General features: G+C 35.6%; 1 protein-coding gene across 3 annotated transcripts in view; it reads right to left on the bottom strand.

Annotated features, from left to right (window-relative positions):
• Positions 1 to 21149, bottom strand: part of RUNX1T1 (RUNX1 partner transcriptional co-repressor 1) — a 173390-nt gene that overhangs the window by 102163 nt on the left and 50078 nt on the right. The window lies entirely within an intron of this gene.

The raw sequence follows: 21149 nt of genomic DNA, 5'->3' as shown, positions 1-21149 counted from the left end.
GCATACATTTATTAACTTTGTCCTTTTTGTGTAATAAAGAAAATACCAAATATCTGGCATTTAGCTATTTTTTTCAGCAATTTTTCATTAAGAAAATAGTGAAGCCTTAAAAGAGAAATGGATTTCAAATAACATTATTAACACGTATCTTGAGGATGTGTTTTTCTCTCCTGACTCAGCCTTCTGCTGCCTCAATGCTGGGGAGGTCAATAGAACAAGTACTATGAGGCCACCTTCTCCCAACCTTCTTGCCAACACCCAGGTTCCCCTTTCTCCATCTTGGCTGGACACATTTCCCTTTCTTCTCCTCTATTCCCACAACCAGGAAAAGAAACACAAAATCTCCACTGGAGGCCAAGGCTGGGGAAGACCTTTGTTGATTCCAAAATTGAATAATTCTGAAAGTTCTAAGGAAAGAAAACAAGCATTTCTTAAGCTTCTACTATATGCCAGCAACTATGCAAAGTGCTTTACAAATATCATCTCATTTGATACCCACAACCACACTGGGAGGAAGGTCCTATTGTTAGCTTCATTTTAACGTTTAAGGAAACCAAGGAAGAGAAGGATTAAATAACTTGCCCAGGGTCCCACAGCCAGTCAATATCTGAGGCCAGATTTGATCTCTGGTCTTCTTAGACTCCAGAGACATAGTTCTATCTATAGAATCACCTCCCTACCTCCCTGATCCTGTGTAATACAATCTTCCCAGAAAAATGAAGGATCCACAGATCTTACCAAATGCCCTGCCACCATGCACTCAAGTCTACCTGTTCTTGCCTTCTTTGTGCCCCAGATTGTTGAGCTCTGTCCTATGGCCCTATGACAGTATATACCTTAAGGAGCCCTGGACCTTGTTATCTGCCCACCCTTAAGCTGAATCCTGTTTCAGGAGTTTCTTCCCAAACTAGAATATGCTTTCCTCAAAGGTAGAGGCTGTCTTACTTTTTCTATTTGAATTCCTTAATACCGTGCTTGGCACATAATGAGTGATTAATCAATGTTTATCTATTCAGATGCAGTGCAATATAGGAGGAAAAAAAACACTGGAACTGGTGTCCAATTGAATTAAAAAATAATTTATTAAGTGTCTGTTGCATTCAAAGCAGAAGCATCATGGCATGATAGACAGGGGGCTAGCATTAGAGGCAGGCTGACCTAGTCCATGTTCTCCTTCTGACACATATTGGTTGTATGACACCAGGTGGATCATTTAACTTCTCAAGCCTCAGGTAACTAAGACCACAAGCTAGAGAGCAAGGTGAGGATGTGTCACTGGTAGGGATGTCCTCATCGGTACTTCCAAAAATTAATGATACTTTAGATCTAGTCCAAAAAAATACATTCAAGCACACACATGCACACACATATACTCTATACAAGTCTGAAGTACTATGTGAGGTGCTGAGGATGTATTGATTACAAGAAAAGTCATATGGAGAATATATCAACTAAACATGTTAATTATGTACATGATTAGGAGAGGGAAAACACTTAACAACTCAAAAAAGACTAAGAAAGGTAGGGGCACAAAAACTGAGCCTTAAAAGAAGCCAGAGTTTCTCAAAAATAGAGGTAAAGGGGGACAGCTGTGATTCTGGGTAAGTCACTTCACTCCCATTGAGTACCCCTTACCATTCTTCTGCCTTGGAACCAATATAATGTACAGCTTCTCAGACAAGAAGGTAAAGGGGAAGCATGAAGGGAGGGAGGGAAGGAGGGAGAGGGAGGAAGAGAGAGAGGGATGTCCTGGGTTCAAATTTGACCTCAGATACTTCCTAGCTGTGTGATCTAGGCAAGTCATTTAACCCCAACTGCCTAGCCCTTACCCCTCTTCTGCCTTGAACTTATTACCAATTCTAAGACAGAAGTTAAAACAGTTTAAAAAAAAAAAGTTAATATGGGCAGCAAGGCAGTGCAGGGGTGACAAATATCACTGGGACCCAATCAGTGCCCTTAATAATAAGAGTTATAACAACCAACATTTAGTCATCTTATATACATTATAACATTTGACTCTTACAGTAACCCCATAAAGCAAGTATTAATATCCTCATTTTATTAGATGAGAAAACTGAGGCTAAAAGGGACTAAGTGATTTTGCCAGGGTCACATGGCTAATAAGAATTTAAAGTAAGATTTGAGCTCAGATTTTAACTCTAAATTCACATTAACTCTACTGTACCACCTACCTACCTCATCTGATCTAGGAAGGGATGATGATGATGATGATGATGGCAATGACAATGTAATAACATTTATTATACCCTTAAAAGATTTTCAAAGTGATTTTACAATTATCACCTCAGTTGATCACCACAACACTAGGAAATGGATGCTCATTATTCCCATTTTTCAGATGAGTAAACGGAGGCACAGATAGAAGTTAAATGGCTTTCCCAGGTGAATACACCCAAAGAGTATCTGAGAGCAAATTTGAATTTGGGTCTTCCTTACTCAAAGTCCTCAAAGTCCAGCACTATCCATTATGCCACCTAAGACACATGATACACAAATATAGCGGACATATCACTGGGGAAAGAACAGCAGGGACAATAAAGTAAAAATAATTTCTTAACCAAAATATTCAAAACTACTTTTAAAATTCCTGAAATTGGGATAAAAAAATTAAGACAAGGGAATGAGAGATACTTTGTCTGTCTGTCTCTCTCTCTCCCTCTCTCCCTCTTTCTCTCAGTTATTCCTCAAAGCGGAAATGCACTGTTCAGTCACAGCTTAGGAGATATAAACAACATTGAAATTCTAAAGCAGATCTCAAAGAGAGGACGCCTCAATTGGTATGCAAGTGATGGCTTCTCCCCCTGAATACATTATGAACCTGCAGCATGCTAATATGCCACGCTATCATAAGCACCATATGGAACAGTAGGCAGTACATGTCCCATCAAACCTCAAGAAGATGTATTAATGTTCATGCTCTTAAAAAAAAAAAATCCTCGGCTCGTATCCCCTAGACTTCCACATTTCTTAGCATTCAGTCACTTTCTCCCAAAGCACAGTCCTCTAGGGCTGCTCATCTTCACCAGATGGTTCCAAGAATCCTTTCCATCTATTTTATCACATGAGGTAAAGGCCACAAAGCATGTCAGACTATGCTTACTGCAGGGCTACCAGCACAAAAGATAGCAACAAAAGACATACAATAACTAAGAAATAAGGCTTCCAAGGAGGTTACAGAAAAATGTGCTTAATTATGTAATTAAGCATCAGACACATCTTCCAAAATTTGTGGTAGAGATGTAAAAAGAGAATTATTTTTTTCCCAAATCAAAAATTTTCTTTAAAGCCCAATGACTATTTAGAAAATGAGGTTCAATCAAATAAATACTCTTTTTTACTTAAAACCCTTACCTTCCATCTTAGAATCAATACAGTATACTGGTTCTAAGGCAGAAGAGTTGTAAGGGCTGGGAAATGGGGGTAATGATTTGCCCCTGACCTGGGGTCAGTTCATATTTGAACTCAGGACCTTCTGTGTCTGGGTCTGGCTCTCAATCCACAGAAACACCCAGCTGCCCCACAAATAAATATGCTTTAAATATTTGTGTGTCTCCACTCCATTCAAAATTATATACAGTATCTTTCAAAGTGGGCTCATAATGAAAGTTATAGAAATGTACTGATGGGTAGAGACATCAATCTGTCATGGGATCATAAGCCTAGAGATAGAATATATCACTTCAGAGATCATCTAATCCTGTCACTTCATTTTACAGATGAGAAAATTAAGGTCTGAGAAGGCTGTGATTTGCCAAAATCCAAATAGATATTAAACATCTGAGATAGATCTAAAACTAGTGCTCTTCTCATTCTATCATGATGCCTCCAATTAATCAATAAATGTTTATTAAGCACCTTCAACTAAGAAAAGCTAGGAAGAACAGTGGATAGAGCTCTGTTGGAGTCAGGAAGACTCATCTTCCTAAGCTCAAATATGGCCTCAGACACTTACAGGCTATGTATCCCTGGGCAAGTCACTTAACAACATTTACCTCAGTTTCCTAATCTGTAAAATGAGCTGGAGGAGGAAATGGGAAACTACTTCAGTATCTCGACCAAGCAAACCCCCAAATGGGGTCTCGAAGAGTCACAACATAGTTGAACAACTCTATGTACCAAGCATCATGCCAGGCATTGGGGGGTACACATAAATACAAAAGTAAAGGAGTTCTTGCCCTCAAGAAACTTACTTTTTCATAAATAAGTATATTGGATCTATGCAAAAGGAATACAGAGTGATGGGGGGAGGAGGATACTAAAAACAGGGGAGTCAGGAAAGACTTCTCAAAGAAAGTAGCTCTCGAGCTGAGCCTTGAAGGGAATTAGGGTTCTAACCCTTGGTGAAGAAAGAGTATTCTAGGGATGGGGAACAGAGACTTTGGCAAGACACAGGTGGGGAATGGAACATTATGCATAAGGGGTGGTCAATAGGCCAGCTGGTTGTAGGCTAGCATGTGTGAAGAGAAGGAATGTGTCATCAACCTGGAAAGATAGTTTCTACAGATATGAAGTACTTGATATTCCAGCAGTCTGTCCATCATAATAAAAACTTAAGAGTAAAGAAATAAGGCCATTTCTCGAGTAGAGGAGAAGCAGAGGCAGACTCACCAATCTCTTCAGAAAAGGGAAAGATTTATTTAAGTGATTTACAAAGGTAATGCTGGTTGTGTGGAAATGGGAAATATATCAAGCCATATTGTGAAATGTAACCTATTCAAACCTTCTCCCTTCACAAGACTCCACTGATCTGTAAAAAGTTTAATAAAGAATGACAGCTATTACCAACACTCACATTATCCCAGCCAGAGTCAAGATTTAGAAATTCAGGTTTGAATGTTTCAAATTTAAGACAATACTCTCCAAAAAAATGGCAGGCTTAGGTTTGGAGTCAGGATGACCTGGGTTCAAATATGACCTCAGAATTCCTAGCTGGGTGACCTTGGGCAAGTCACATAACCCCAACTGAACTGATAAAGAGTAAGGTATCGATTTTTTTAATGGCAGGCAGGATCTGATAAAAATCTTCTGTCAGTTCTTCAACATAAGTCAGTGAATTATATTCTAAATGATATATTGATGAATTAGACTTGTTCCAAAGTATTTTACTAATTTTCAGAAGTAATTTTTTTGGTGAGGGGAATGGGCAGGGGCTGGGGGGGAGGGGAGGAAAGTCTTTAGACAAGTGATTTCATTGCTATAGGAATACTCCACAGGGGTATGCCAGTGATATAGCTCACTAGATCATTTATAACAATGATTCTTTAAAAAAAATTTTAAAGTTGCCTAGAGCTCTGAAAAGATAATAATAGCAACAATAATAAGAGAAGCTAGCATTTACATTGTGCCTGATATGTGTCAGGCACTACATTAAACATTTAATAATTATTGTCTTATTTGATCCTCAAAACAACTCTGGGAGATAGGTGCTGATATTATCTCCATTTTAGTTGCAGACTAGGGGAGGCAGAGGTTTAAGTGACTTGTCCAGGGTCACACAACTAGAAAAGAGTTCCAGAGTGGATTCGAAGTTGTTTTTATGATTCTGAGCCAGGTTCTCTTTTTGCTACACCACCTAGATGTCCCTACAAAGAACAGTGATTTTTTTACCCATGAGCATAGAACTAGTATGTGTAAAAAGAAAGTTTTGAAGCTAGGTCAGAACTCTTGTTTTACAAACAGGTAACTGCTAAAAGATGCAGGAAGTGTTCTTTATTGGAAATCCTTCATTTCCTGCAACAACCTCTCTATCTGACAACTATTCAAGACCCTCTTTCCACTCTAAGTATAGCAAAGATATTTTCCCAGTCCATTAAAATTTGGATTAGAGCCAATCTAGTTAATTGTTTTAAAATAACCAAGTCATTTAAAATTGTTTTTCTTTGGCAATAGTTAATATTACATAACAAGCAATTTACTATCTAGAATTGAATAATAAACCAGAAATAGATTTCTAAGAATTTCACACAAGCAGGTAGAATTAAGGAAGTGAGAACAGATTGGAATTCGAGCCAAAGGTATTTCCCATTATATTTAAAGCAAATGAATAGTTAGATTCAATGCCACAAAATGGTTATCTAGAATCTATTTTATGCTATTAAGCTCAAAGAATAAGGTCACAGTATGCAAAGATGAAAAATTAATGGCAGTCTCCATCCTCAAGGCGATTATACTGTATTATGAGGGGATTCATGTGGACACAAATAAACAGAATGTGGAGTTCACTATGACAAGGATGGAGGAAAAATCCAAAATCCTATGAGAATATAGGCAAAAAGGCAAGTGGAGATCATGTTCAGTTGCATCAGCTCAAAGAAACCTTCATGATACTGTAAGAACTGGATCTTGAAGGAAGAAAAACAATTTCAAAATTCAGAATTATAGATGGACTGTATTCCAGGTATGCTCTGAGCAAAAGAGAGAAATAATAGACCAAATGGTATAAAGGAACAGCTATTATTCCAATTTGGCTGGATTATACTATCTGAAGGAGACTAAACTGAGTCTGGAAATTGAGGACCTGATAAAGTAGTTTGTATTTATCTTATAGTCAACAGAGGCACTGAAATTTCATTTGTGAATATTAAGAGTAGCAAGCATGCATGCCCAGGTCCAAGTATTGGGATGATTGTTTGGACAATTATGTGAAAGGTGGAAGAGAAAAAAGAGATAATGAAGCTCAAGAGATTATAAGATTTAATACAATAATAGTTCATGTGAGAAATAATAAGAGTTTAAAATAAGGCAGAGACAATTTCAGCAGTAAAAACACAGGTAGGTAGCTAGAATCTACAAAATTTGGCAACTGATATGGGGCAGAGTTGGAAAAGCAATTTAAAAAGGAGTAACTAAAGATAACTTGTGTTAATGAGAAATAAACACTTTTCAAAATGAAGCAAATAAAATTAATTTCCTAACTCATTTTGTTGCTACTGTTCATTTATGTCTGACTCTTCCAGAATCCATTTGGGGTTTTCTTGACAAAGATTTTAAAATGTTTTGCCATTCCTTCTCCTGCACATTTTACAGATGAGGAAATTGAGGTAAATAGGGTTAAGTGACTTGTCCAGGGTCACACAACTAGTAAACTATTTGAGGCCAGATTTGATCTAAGGAAGATAAGTCTTCCTGACTTCAGGCCTGGTTCTTTATCTAATGTGTCACCTAGCTTCCCCTTGCAGAATCATTAGGTTATAATAAGTCATAACTTCTGGCATATGAATAATTCCCTAAATTCACAAAAATAAAATCTTTAATTCAAAATAAACTGCTCTGGAAAAAATAGTATTTCCAGTATTCTGGTTAATATTCATCTTTTGTTAACTATCATAATTAATTGAGTTCCATGGCTTGAGAATCTGTCTTTATCACTAGAGTCCATCTACCTAGACATAAGAAAATATCCTTGTATTTTCCTTTAATAAGGAATTTTCCTTTTATAAGGAAAATCATTTTATTATTATGCGGTAATATATATTAACATTTTAGTATTACATTCTATTATTTGTTTTACTTTTATAAGCCTTCATAAGTGATAGAAGTTTTTAAGGTATAGCACATTTCATACTATTTTCCCTTAGTGAGCACCCTCACCAACATAGTCACACAATAACATTCTCTTTTTTCTATATAATGGACAAAGAAAAAAATATAACCCATAAATCTCAGATCTAAATTTTCACAATCCCTCAGCTTTTTTCCTTAATTTACAACCTGAACGTTTCTGACTTATGAGGAAGTGTAGCATCATCCCATAGTGCTCCTCTGCTTCCCCCAAAGCTAGTTAGCTAATTGTATGGCATATTTAGCTATTAAATTATAATTGAAAATAATCCATTCAAGGAGAATAGCATAGTGGCAGAGGTCAGGAAGAGTCACAACCTATCTAAAATCATCAATTGGTTCTAACTTTGGATAAAGCAACATTTCAATGGAGCACTTAAGTTATGTAGAAACACAATATATTGCAGATCTATTCTCAAAATTTAAGCCTTCAGTTTTTCCTTATAGATACCTAACACTATAAAAGGGCTAAGCTGGGATGGGTTGAAATAAGTGTTGGAAATATGATCTACAAATGTAATTAAAGGAACCCCCAGAGTCTGAAGCCAGAAACCACAGAGGAATAAAGAAAGTGGCAGATAAATAAAAGGGCAAAAAGCAAGGAATCCAATGTCAGACTGTAAGATAGATGGGAAGAGGGTTTAACTCTTTTTCCAGGACTACCACAATACTGAGTTTAAGACCTGGAAGTGAATAACCCTTCCATGAATTTGGATGTTGTTTTAAAGTAAGAACATAGGCTTATCAATTGTCCAAAACTGGGGGGGAGAAATCCAGAGGCATAAAGCAATGAATAAATACTGAACAGAGTGTAAGAGAAGGAAACAGATTAGAACTTGTCCTCTGCCCTTCTTTCTATAAGAGATGAGAGAAATAGAGGAAACAAGTCCCTTTGAATTTGCAAAACTTCTTCTGAAAGTTTTAAAAGTATCAAGATTTACATTCCAGTTGTTTTTCCTGTGCTCAAGAAGTAATTATATATTGATGGCTCTTTGCTGTGAATATGGCTACTTAGTATCTCTCTGTGATATTTAATAACCTATTATAGAGGAGAAACACACACACACACACACACACACACACACACACACACACCACCCCTCTATACATTAGGGAGCCCTGACATAATAGGTACATGTTTATCTGAGCCATAACTAGGGATTTGTCTCAAACAAAAAAATTTAGCAGGCATGTCTTGGAGGGCATTCTTTTTGCCCTTTTCATCTAGCCACCAGTACAGGGGAAAAACAAAAACAAAAACAAAAAAAAACACCTCATACTGGATTTTCCTCAACTCATAGAAGTGCTTCCTTTCAGCACAGGCACTCCAGATGAACTTGCCTCACCTTTTCATCCCACCACTGCCACTTCCCCCAGGTGTAGAAGTTGCTGGTTATACTTCTCATGCCTATAGATATAAATCTGGAACTATGCCCCCCAAAGTTATTAAACTTCTAATTTTTTCCTTAGTGATATTACTATTATTACTACACTACTGCTGCTACTGCTAGTATGATGACCACCACTACCACTACCAGGTTTTCTGGGCACCAAAGACATCAAAGAAAGAGTAAAAGGATCTATATGTACAAAAAATACTTTTAAGAGTTCTATTTGCTGTGACAAAGAATTGGAAGCCGAAGTGGTGCTCATCAATTGGGAAATGGCTAAACAAACCATAGTACATGAAGGGGATGAAATACTACAATGTTTTGAAAAATTATAATTGCGAGAAACCTGGGAAGACTTGTGTGAACTGATACATAAATGATCAGAACTAGGAAAACAATTTCTACAACAATAATATAAAGACAATCAACTATAAAAGTCTTAAGAAGTCTGAGAATCACAGTGATCAACCATGATTCCACAAGACCCATGATTAAAAGTGCTACAAATCTCCATAGATTTGAGTACCATTTGAGTCATATTTTTGTTTTACAGGGATATAAATTTGTAACAGAGAAGTCTGTTTTTCTTGTTTGTGTTTGTAGGGGAAGTAGTAGTAGTTGTGTGTGTGTGTGTGTGTGTGTGTGTGTGTGTGTGTGTGTGTGTGTGTGTGTGTGTAAAGAGGAAAACTAAACAACTGAAGAAAATGTCTTTATCAAAAAAGAATATATACAACTTTCTAACCAAAATGCTACCTGAACAGACAAACAGGCAACCTAGCCCTCAAATCTAGTCCAGTAAAAACTAAAAAATAGCACCAGCAAATAACAATCACCAAAGATACCTATACCCATATTCTTCAAGGTTCTATAACATAAAATAGAAAGAGGTGAGAAGGGTTCACATGAGATGTCCAGTATGGTCAAAAACCCAAAGGGTGGCCCTTAGAAGCAACCAGGAAGAAAATGCATTTCTGGTATAGCAGCACTTAAGATGCCCAAGAACTTGGGCACACTCTGTTTGCATATTCCAAAGAGGATTCTAAGATCAAAATTTTCAACTACAAAGATGAAGGAGGCCTAAAAAATTGCTACCTAATTATTACAGAAAAATCAAAGCAGTAGAGGTTAATATAGGAGCTTAGGTTCAAGACTCAGTTCAAGACCAAGAAAGACTGGCCACTACACATGAAAGGAAAACAAGGATCCAAGCTTGGCAAAAATCCAATTCAGGAATTAATTCTGAAAATGAGAAGAAGGCATTGGACACTATAAGGAGTTATATAGATCCACAGAAAATTTACCAGGTCTATATGACTGCTTAGAAGAAATTTTAAAATGTTTAAATGAAGTAAATTCTCTGGGAGAAAGAAATGGAAAGAGAATGAAAGTCAGTCAACTTTGCTCTAGAGTAAGAAACTGTGAAAATTAGAGTGTAAATGTGACCTTCCTTTTTTAAATTTAATAAAAATAAAAATAAATATGTATAAAGAAGAAAACAATTGGAGAAAATGCCTTTATCAAAAAGAATATATATATGACTTTCTAACCAAAATCTCTACCAGACAAAAAGAACTGCTAGAGTTATAACTTAAGGCTTCCAGAACAAAGAAAAAATTGGAGTGAGCAGACAAAAATCAAAGTGTTCAAGTACTAAAGAACCACAGGTTAGGATTACCTATGACCAGGGGAGCCAGGTGGGCTCAGTGAATAGAGTGCCAGGCCTAGAATCTGATGGACCTGAGTTCAAATACGGCCTCAGACACCTCCTAGATGTGTGACCCAAAAAAAGTCAATTAATCCCGATTGCCTAACCATTTGCTGCTCTTCTTAGCATTGACACTAAGACAAAAAGTAAGGGTTTAAAAGAAAAAAGGGATCACATAAGACCTATCAACATCTTATTACAGATGACAGCAAATATTAAAATAAATATTCCCAAAAAGGCAAAAACAAGCATAATCTCACATAAGAATGAAATAGAACTTTTCCTGGAATAGAAGACTTTAAAGAATTCATGATGAAAAGAACAAAACTGAGTAGGGAATATAAAATGTAATATAAGAATTAAGAAACATAGGAAGGTAACTGGATATGAGCAACTAGAAAGAGCAATATGATTATGGAATGCTAAACTAATATTGGAGAAGAAACAAGTGTGCCCATTACAGTTTTCAACTAATGATGAGGGAATTAAACAAGAAGAAAAGGACCTGGAGGAGAAGAGTTCAGAAGGTTTTTACGAGGGCAAAGAAAAAGGAGAGTAAAAAAATACACTAATATAGAAAAGATAAAGAGTTGGGCCTTACTTTTTCTCACTAATGATGTAGTATGCAAAGATGGAAAGAGGTTGTTGAAGTAGATATAAGACAAGCCTCACTTTATCTGAATCAGAAAAAGGACTGAATACAGATACACAGAGTTCGGTGTAGAAATCATTAAACTAAAAAGAGAAATGGGGGTAGTGGGCACAGAGGAGGGAATAGTCACAAGAAAAATAAAACCTTAATTTTATAATTAATCATGAAGAAGAATTAAAAGGGAGTTCAAGAAAACTGGAAATTAAGGGGGTACCCATGAATTGGAGAATGGCTGTAATAAACTCTGAGATGATGGTAGGGGGTAGGCTCATATAAGGGAGTACTTGCCCAGAAATCTTAATAATCTTAAAAAAAATTTTTTTAAAGACTTAAATCTGATCAAAGCAATTACCAACAATGTCTCCAGACATCAAAAATGAAATGTTAAACTCACTTCCTAAAAAACAGGTGATGGACTCAACATGCAGAAAGAGAAATATATTTGATATGATTCCTGAATAGATTTGTTTTACATGCCTCTGCCTAGTTGTTACAAAGTTCTTTTTTCTTCTTTTTAATTGAGGAGTCAAAGGAAGAGGGGAGCTATTAACAAAAGCAACAGAAATATTTTTTCTAAATGTACAGGAGAAGAAATGAAGAAGGAAACATGAGAATTTTAAACACAATATATTAAATTCTTTTTTAAAAAGCAAGTAGTGTGGAATGGATTGTTTTATATATAATCTTTTTTGCTCTATTTTGCATATGGAACTGATCATTTTTCTATAATGATTATTAAATTTAAAATTAAAAAATAAAAACATGTCAGCTCTAAATCTGTGATCCTATGTACCATGCATTGGATAGAAATGTACTAGAAATCTTTTCTCAGAAATTCTCAAAATCAGTCTGTCTAAAATAATTAGCAAGAAAATGGTACTACTTACTTATTATAAAGAAGGGAGTACTAGAGGAAAAAACTGTTCATCAACCTTTCTCTGTGTGAGAATATAGAATGTTTCAAACAGAATTTCTTCAATGAAGTTTTCTTCTGGCACCATTTTATTTGACTATTTCCAGGAGGGGAAACTCTACAACTAGGTTTTTAAAAGAATAATATCAAAATAAATATATAACCATGAAAAAGTATTTAGGTTTCTAAGTAAATAGTTATTGTGTCACATATTCAGGCTCTATCTCTAGAAAATAGATTTGCTCTCTCTTGACTCCAAAATAAAATGATTAATGTTTAAAAGCTATTTTCCTCAATCTTTTTGAGGGGTCTTAATTATTAGGAGAAAAATAAGTAACATGCCTTGGGTTAGTTGCTGCTGCTTCTTTCCTTAAGTATTTGTAAATCCAATCCACTCAGCATCATTTCCCAGACAGAATTCACAGTGAGGACAGGATAGTTATTAGGACTCTGAGGACAAAATTTTATTTTGTTTGTCAGGGAGGCCATCTAGCAGAACTGACAGGAAATCCTGAAAGTCTCTTTTGAATATTACTATAACAATAATTAGCATTTAATATAGGACCTTAAGATCTGCAAAGCACTTTATATGCATAATCTCATTTGATCTTAGAAGCAATCAATGGGCTATTACTATGCCCATTTTACACAAAATAAAACTGAGGTTTTGAAGAATTCAAGTTACTTGTTCAGGATGCCAGACCTCATATCTATCTAAAGAAGATAGAAACCTCTGAGAAATTCAAGGAGTAATAAAGGCTTTCCAGAAGGGATACACTAATCACCTATTCAGAACTCAGTTATAGGATAACTTAATTATTTGGAACATTCCATGCAACCAGGAAGCAAAAATAGGTACCTAGTCCTCAAAATAGAGACCACAAATACCCTGGGAGTCAAAGCTCATATTCTAAACTTTCCTCATTTTTGATCCCCTCAGAACTTCATTGGCAACACACAGACAGACTCTCATTCTTAACAATTCTAACAAGCCCTGGTTAGCTGAATATCTAATAATTTTAAAAAGGGGCTTGCAACAGGTCATCACAATGATATCAAGAGGTGGCAGGTGATTGATTGCAAACGAGATGGGAAAAAATTGTCAAAGGTAAGACAGAGAACATACAAAATCATAGTAGTCCAGGGCCATTTAGTGTGTGTGTGTACACACACACACACACACCTCTCCTATATACTTCAGAGAGGCCATGAGAACATCTCTGCATTAAAGCAAATAAGAGAATAAATTAAAGGAAGGGAAGAGAATATTTATATAGCATCTATTATGTGCCAGGCACCGTGTTAATTATCTCAAATATTACTATTTCATTTGATTTATAAATATCTCTTTTGAATCAAATGATGTCTATAATCATGACTGGAACTGAACAAGAAAAGGCTAATTGATGTTTGATGTACTCTAATAAATCCATGAAGGATGCAACATGTGTTAGAAGACTTTCTCAACCAAATGGTAAATTCAATATTTCAACAAAGCCCTCATCTCATCAACATGTTCACTTCCTGAAGCAGTGAGAATGCTGTCCCATTACAGCCATGTATGCAATTTTTATCCACATTCTTCCATACCCCCAACAAAATCTCATTCTAATATCTCAGCATATTCTAAGCAGATCCAAGTTCTCTTACAAGGCTATGTTAGAAGAACACAGGTTATGGCAGGTCTGGCAAACATATAAAGATTTCTAGTAGGAGCTCGGTGATGGACTTCTTTTCTGACCAAAGACTAACCTAGTTAATTCTTAAGAGGCACATTACCAATACTCCCTTGAGCTAATGATTTCTTTCAGTCATAGGAACTTTCAATGATCATGCACTAAATTTTTAGAGTTTGAGATCTATGTCAGTGAAAGGAACACAGGAAATAGAGATCCTTGAAGTAAGCCCTTCCACAAATCCTCCATAAATGATATCCTTCCCTAAAATAACAAAGGTCTTTCTTTTTGAACACTTAATGGATACCCGAGCAACACTGAGGACAATCTATCTCTAATCTTTCACTCTTGCTACATGGATCTCTTTTAGGTTCATTAATGTCCTCAATTTTTTCCCCATGTAAATTTCCCCATACTATTTTCACTGGCAAAGTTTCTGCCTATTTCATTACATGTCACCTTTGGATCACCTATAATTTTACCTCTTCTGACATCATCTTACCATCAAGAGATGACATTTAAAAGATGGGAATTGTGTGTCATGGAGTAGTTTAGGATCACTGAAAACCCTCTTAAATTTCCCAAAGGCAATCTAACTTGAGCTCTTCCTCTGATTCAATTAAGGTTTGGAGCCCTACTCTCGTTCAGGACAGCAATAGATTAACCCAGTTGTTTGGGTACTTTAAAACCTCAGCTATCTGAAAAATTCATAGCTAGAATGATGTTTGCTTTATCAAACATTTTAACCAACCAAACACTTAATCAAAATGTCATTAATTATGAGAAGTCTCTTGTTTGTGTAACAATTATTTAATACTAACCACAGGTTATATTTTTAACCAAGGGTCAGGAATTGTCCCAAATCATTCATTCAAACCAAAATTACAAAAACATGTAAAGTTCTGAATATATTTATACCTCCTCTTTTTTTTCCCAATTTCTTCCAAGTAAACATCCAAAACCTAAAAGTTATACAAAACCCATTAAAAAGTTGGGTCAGTCAACTTATTGCTCAGCAGCAGCCCAAAACCAGGCTTTATATTCAAAGGAACATGAATATTTTCCAAAAAATAAAGAAAAGAGAATAAAAAAGGAAGTGTCTGAAAACAACTTTCCATAATAAACCACCTCTTTTCATACTTCACCACATCTAGATTTGGAAAATATAATCTAATTGAGAAAATACAATCTAATTCAAGGAGAGAAAAAAGGGGAGAGGAGAAAAAAAATTTAACTCTTTCCTTCTGTATTAGAATTGAAACTAAGTGGGGAGCCTAGAGACAGGAGGTTGTAGATTCAAATGTGACCTCAGGTCATAAATTCAAATGTGACCTCAGAAACTTCCTAACTGTGTGACCCTGGGCAAGTCACTTAACTCCCATTGCCTAGCCCTTACTGCTCTTCTGCCTTGGAACCAATACATAGGATTGAGTCTAAGACAGAAGGTAAGGGTTTTTTAAAAAATTGACAGTAAGTAAACATTCCAAGGTTGAAGATCAGTAAGGCTTAGGCTATTGGGATTGAGTGACTTGTCCAAGGTCACACAGCTAGGAAGCATCTGAGGCCACATTTGAAACCCAGGCTGTCTTTGCCAAGTTATCTCAGAAGACCTTTGAAGCATATGGCTTGAAAGAGATAACCTTAGGTTTAAGAAAAGGAACAGATAGTGTCAGTACCTAAGTAGGATGTAGTCCAACACTCTCATTTTACAATGGAGAAAGCTGAGACCCAACTGGGATTATTGCCACCCAGGAAGTAAATATTAGGAGATCTAAACCCAAGTCCTCTGCATAGAATGCTACCATTAATTTAGTTGTATAATAACTATTTCCAAAGAAAGTTTAAAAAAAATATGTCCAGAAAGGGATCAGCCCTGTTAAATGAGAAATGGTCAATCTCTGACTTGATAATTATGTCAGAGTCAAAAACATAGGCCTCAGAGATCCAGATAAATTTCTGCTATATGGCACAACAAGAATATAATAAATGAACAAATGTCTTCTGTTCCTAATGAAAACTAATTTCCTTCTATTAACTTGCAAGACATATTTGAAGAGCACAAAGAGTGTAAATGAACTCATTATAGTAAAAGCTCTAATTTACATGGGATTTTCCTCATAATACACAACTAAAATTCATATAATGCTCTGAAGACTACGAAACACTGTCTCTTACAATAACTTCATCATCTACATTCATCATCTATATTTTTCAGATGAGAAAACTGAGGCCAAGGGAAATTAATTAATTATTCATGGTCACTCTGCTAATGAGAGTCAGTGCTATCACTGAAATGCAGGTCATCTTCTGTCTTTAAGGCTACAAAACTCTTCCTCATATATATATATATATATATATATATGTATATATATATATATATATATATATATACTAACAAACAGTAGTGTTCTTTTATAAAATCAGACACTCTAGCTTCAAAAAAGTTGTGTCCTTTCCTCGGTTGTATGGCTATAAAGTCTTGGGATTCTAATTTCCATATCCATAGCTTTTTTCCATTACCTCAAAGTCTACAAAGTTTTCCATTCAACAAATGCTGATCCAGATAATTAAAGATGACTTTGCATTGTGCCAAATCCCCAGTGTCATTCTGTTCAGATGGATAGCAATGACATAATTATAAAGTAAAGATACCTTCATTTTTCTACTCCCAAAAGGCCATTTCTCCATCTAGTTGGTCTTTCAGATGCAAATCCCCTCAGAAATATAGGGGAACTTCAAAAATAAGGCTCTCTCACACAAGAAGGATTTTGTATAAGTATGTTGTTAACCATGTTGTGACCATGAGTCAAACTATTCTCAGACTACATAATCTTTAATGATGGACTCTGAAGCAAAGAAATTAAGAGATCTGGGTGGGGGAGGAAACCTTGCAATTTTTAAATACACCTCTCAGGCAATAAATATAATATAATTTCCCACAAAACATGCTCTCTCCCCTATTTTATTAAAAATTACTCAAATTAGTAAAAGCAATTCTTTTTCTCACCTTTTTATTGAAAAAGCATGGCTTTAATCATTATAGTTCCTAATTTTGATTATTCCTATAATACACCTAATTAACACTCTTCCCCCTCCCCTAAATTACACATTCCAACAGTCTACATTTAAACATTTAGGTAACAAGATCCATTTCAAAATGGCTCCTTTCTTGTGACCTCATCCACAAAAAAAAGAATGGAATTCCAAGACACATCACTAAGACGCATTCTGGATTGAAAGATGTTTATGTATATCTGCTGAGAATTCAGAAGGATCCTCTATTTCCTTTGACTAGAATTTTATAGGTTTAAAAACATAATTAAGCTAGACATTCTGAGAATGTACATTTACATTAATATTAATTAATGCAAACAGCTGCTTGAGAAAGCTAGCCAGATAAACCTGTTTCTTGGTCAGGTGTGAAAGTCTATTGTTCTGAAGTTATGAGTCATTTAAACTAATGACTACTTCTGTTAGGTATTAAAAAATCTAATATCCATACAGAAATTACTTCCAAATAGTATGTGTTCAGTTATACCCATATATCAAAATTGTAATAAAAGTAGCAAAATTGAATGCCTAGAATTAGATGAGAATGAAGACAGTAAGTTTGAGAAATGTAAAATAAAGTCTTTTACAGCTAATCTAGACGCAGCAAGGAGACCATGCCATTATGAAATTCAGTGATATCTAACATGCTAGGTTTGGGGTTTGGGGTTGTTTTTTGGTTTTTTTTTTTTGGTCTAACATAAAAAGCATTTACTACTTAATACCTTAGCACCTTATTTCATTACATTTTCAGTTCTGAGTTTTTTAGCTTAGGCATGGTCAGAAAAATCACATTCTCCAGTTATCATAGTTATCCTTCATGGAAACCCATAATAATCATTATCATCATCATAACAGCAGCTAATCTCCATATAGGGCTTTAAGTTTTGCAAAGTACTTTGCATAAATCATAATTTAAGCCTTCAAACAACCCTTTGAGGGTAGGAAAGAGAAACAGGAGGTAAAAAGGGAGCTTGTCTTTCCTTTTAACTTCCTGAAACAAAGCAAAGGTACCTCGTGATAAAGGAAAGAGTGGGACAAAGTCAACATTTGGACTGGGGTGTTTATAGCTTCTCCAGTCCCCTCTTTTCACAGCTGGCAGAAGGCTTGTTTTGGGGAGCAGATTGTGAGCTGAATATAAAGGCACACCAACAAGGGAAACAGCTAATAGACTGTTGTGAATTTTGTTGCTCATGTCATATAAGAGGCATTTAGACGTATCTATTAAAAGCCAAAACAAACAAAAAAAGAACACAGGTAGATGATCCAAATGTTCAGTTACCAAGGACATCAACAGTTGCCTGTCCACGCCAATTTCATTTTTTTGTTCTTTAAACAAATCATCACTTGCAAGCACTAATGTTAAAAACAGAAAAACAGCCTAGTACACAGTGGCTATAAATGCCAAATCAATTTTCAGCAGATAATAAAGTCCATGTTTTACAATCAGCAATGCACTGTTTTACTACCCAAAAATGTAAGCTAATAATATATAGCTCTACTAAATGGAAAATGCAGATATGCTGTTAAAAAAATGGGCTGGCTGTGAGACGATGAATCGTTTCTGCTGGGACCGTCTTAAAGCTATGTGTGCAAGTGTTTTGAAAATATCACATGATGTGGCCATGTGTTAAAAATTACAGCCAGTTAAGTTCTCTGCTAAGAAAAATATGTGGGCAATTTATGAAATGCACTCCAGGATGGAGATGTCTTAAGTAAAACCAGATTTTGAAAACAACCTCCCCTCTCCGGTTTTTTTTTTTTTTTTTGAAACTTGAACTTAAAAAAAAAAGTTCCAGGCACATCTGGAGAACAGGACTAAAGAAGGGGTGGTCTGACCTAATAGCAGGCCATCTTCTGAAAGAACAGCATTATTTCAGGGTTACAGTGACTGTGATCACTTATTGTCCTTTTAAGGAAATAGTCCTGAACACTGCCATGGGCTATAATGAAGTATTTTGTCGGTCAACATATGCTCTTTGATAATATTATACAAAGAGTGATAGAAATATAAATGTTTCATAAGGTTTAGAGTAAACTTCTACACCTAAAAGGCAACCAAACTCTCAAGACTAAAAGTTTCTTTCTTTTAAGCACTACAGCATAGATATCACCATCAAAAAAAAAAGTTTTAAAATAAAAATGTCCATTTCCTAAAGTTAGCTAAATGACCATTAGGAAAATATTTAACTCCACAGTTTATCAGATTCACATGGTTCTGTGTCGCCACCTTTGTCTTCTTCCCCAAGTCCATTTTGTATGGGTCTGATCTTACCAAGAAAGACGTCTACATTTTCTAACTGATCTCTTAACTAGCAAGTCTTAAACTGTGGCTTTCTGACCCGCCAACATTAAAGGTTTAGGAGCCAGTCACATTGTAACATTGATGACTCTTTGAACAAGTTCAGTTTGCCAACATCTGTTTCCAAGGAATCCTATTTCTATGAAAGAGATCCTCAATCCAATCTCAGTTACATCATCATGTTTTAGACAACCAGGAACCAGTTCTGACACCTTAACTACTAAAGATTCTTTGAAATATAAATAATGTAGTCTAACAAAAAAGCAATGACATAATATCAGATTACATAAAACATATCCTTTTTAATCTTCTGCACATAATGTGTTTATTTTAAAATCTGCCCCAGATGGCTAATATTGCATATGTGTATATATGGCTAATATCGCATATACACTATATATGTGTATACATATACACACACAGATCTACATATCTATTTAGGTGTATCACATTTACACATTAAGCATACATACACACATGTATATCTATTAAAGGGCTAAAATATTCTGCGAACAGACTGAGACCCTATAGGAGAGTTTTAAAAGTGCAGATGGGTGTCAAAAATAGCCAAGTGTCAGATCTGCTCAAGTATCTCCACGTTGGCACATGCTCTCAGTCACAGCTGTTAGTGTATTCTCTGTATCCAAGTGCAAGGTTTTCTAACACTTGCAGTGGGCTATTTTTTTACTAAGAAGGGGGTGGGGTAAACACATTACTTTTAGAGTTATTCAGATGGCAAGAATTTTCTATTTAATATTCAAACACTTATCAATACCCCATAACCCTTAAAAATAGTTTGATACCCTTTAAATGTTTAGAAATTTAAACATCATGAAGATTGATTTTTAGAGCCACAGGCTTATAAAGTGCAAATCATCCTCTTTTAATCACTATTATTCATAAACAATGTCTTAATCGATTTCAAACATCTGATAAATAAGTCATCCATCCATTCATTTATCCATTGAATAGATATTTGTTGAGTGCTTACTATGGAGACAAGAAGATTCGAATGACAACAGAAAAATCAGACTAAAAGATGCCACTAATACAAACTGATGAAGTAAAACAGCTTTTGACTTCAATTTATAAACAGGCAATTTTTCAGATTCTAAACCACAGATCTACCTTTAGCAACTTAGTTGATGTAAAATCAAATTGGGAACTTAAAGAGTTAAAATGACCTTTCAAAGACCTCAGTCATTATCTATGCAAATTAATTTCCCCATATTTCAACCATATAAATTCCTAGTGAGAGAGAGAGAAACAGAGAGAGAAAGAGAGAAAGAGATGTGATGCTATCAGGACTGAAACCCTCTTATACTTATATATCAATAATGTTCATAACTAAGAAGCAAAAAACTCAGGAAGATGAAAGAATTCTCAAACAACTGAAGATACCTACACACAACTGAGGTTAAAAAAAAATCGTCAGTTAATGTTTTCAAATACCATCTACCATCTGCAAGGTGTATACACTGACCAGGAGCAGTATAATTTTGCTTGTCCTGCTCCCCAAATCCACAAGAATCAGCCAGCTGTAGAATGCTTGTATGTCCCTGGCCGTTTTATCTAGAGATGGGCTGCTTTCATCAGGCACATGGCTCTCAATTCAATCCCTCTGAAAGCTGCAGATACAATCCATTCTCTGGTCAGGCATCTCACAGAAACCTCATCCCAGGCAGCCCAGCAGAGAGAGAGTACTGCTTTCCCTGGCAACAATTAGGAGAGCCGTCTTGGATCCAAAGATAACATTTTCCCTAGGAAACTGATAAACACTAGATTTCCAATTCCACAACAGTTTCACTAATTCAGCAAGATCATGAGATTGGCTTTTGTGTTGTTGTTGTTGACTGCTTTCAGTGATTTGCCTGACAGCAT

This window comes from Monodelphis domestica, chromosome 3, assembly GCF_027887165.1.
Source record: "Monodelphis domestica isolate mMonDom1 chromosome 3, mMonDom1.pri, whole genome shotgun sequence".
NCBI lineage: Eukaryota > Metazoa > Chordata > Mammalia > Didelphimorphia > Didelphidae > Monodelphis > Monodelphis domestica.
The sequence above is the reverse complement of the archived record's forward strand: the minus strand, read 5'-3'. Positions and strand labels throughout refer to the sequence as shown.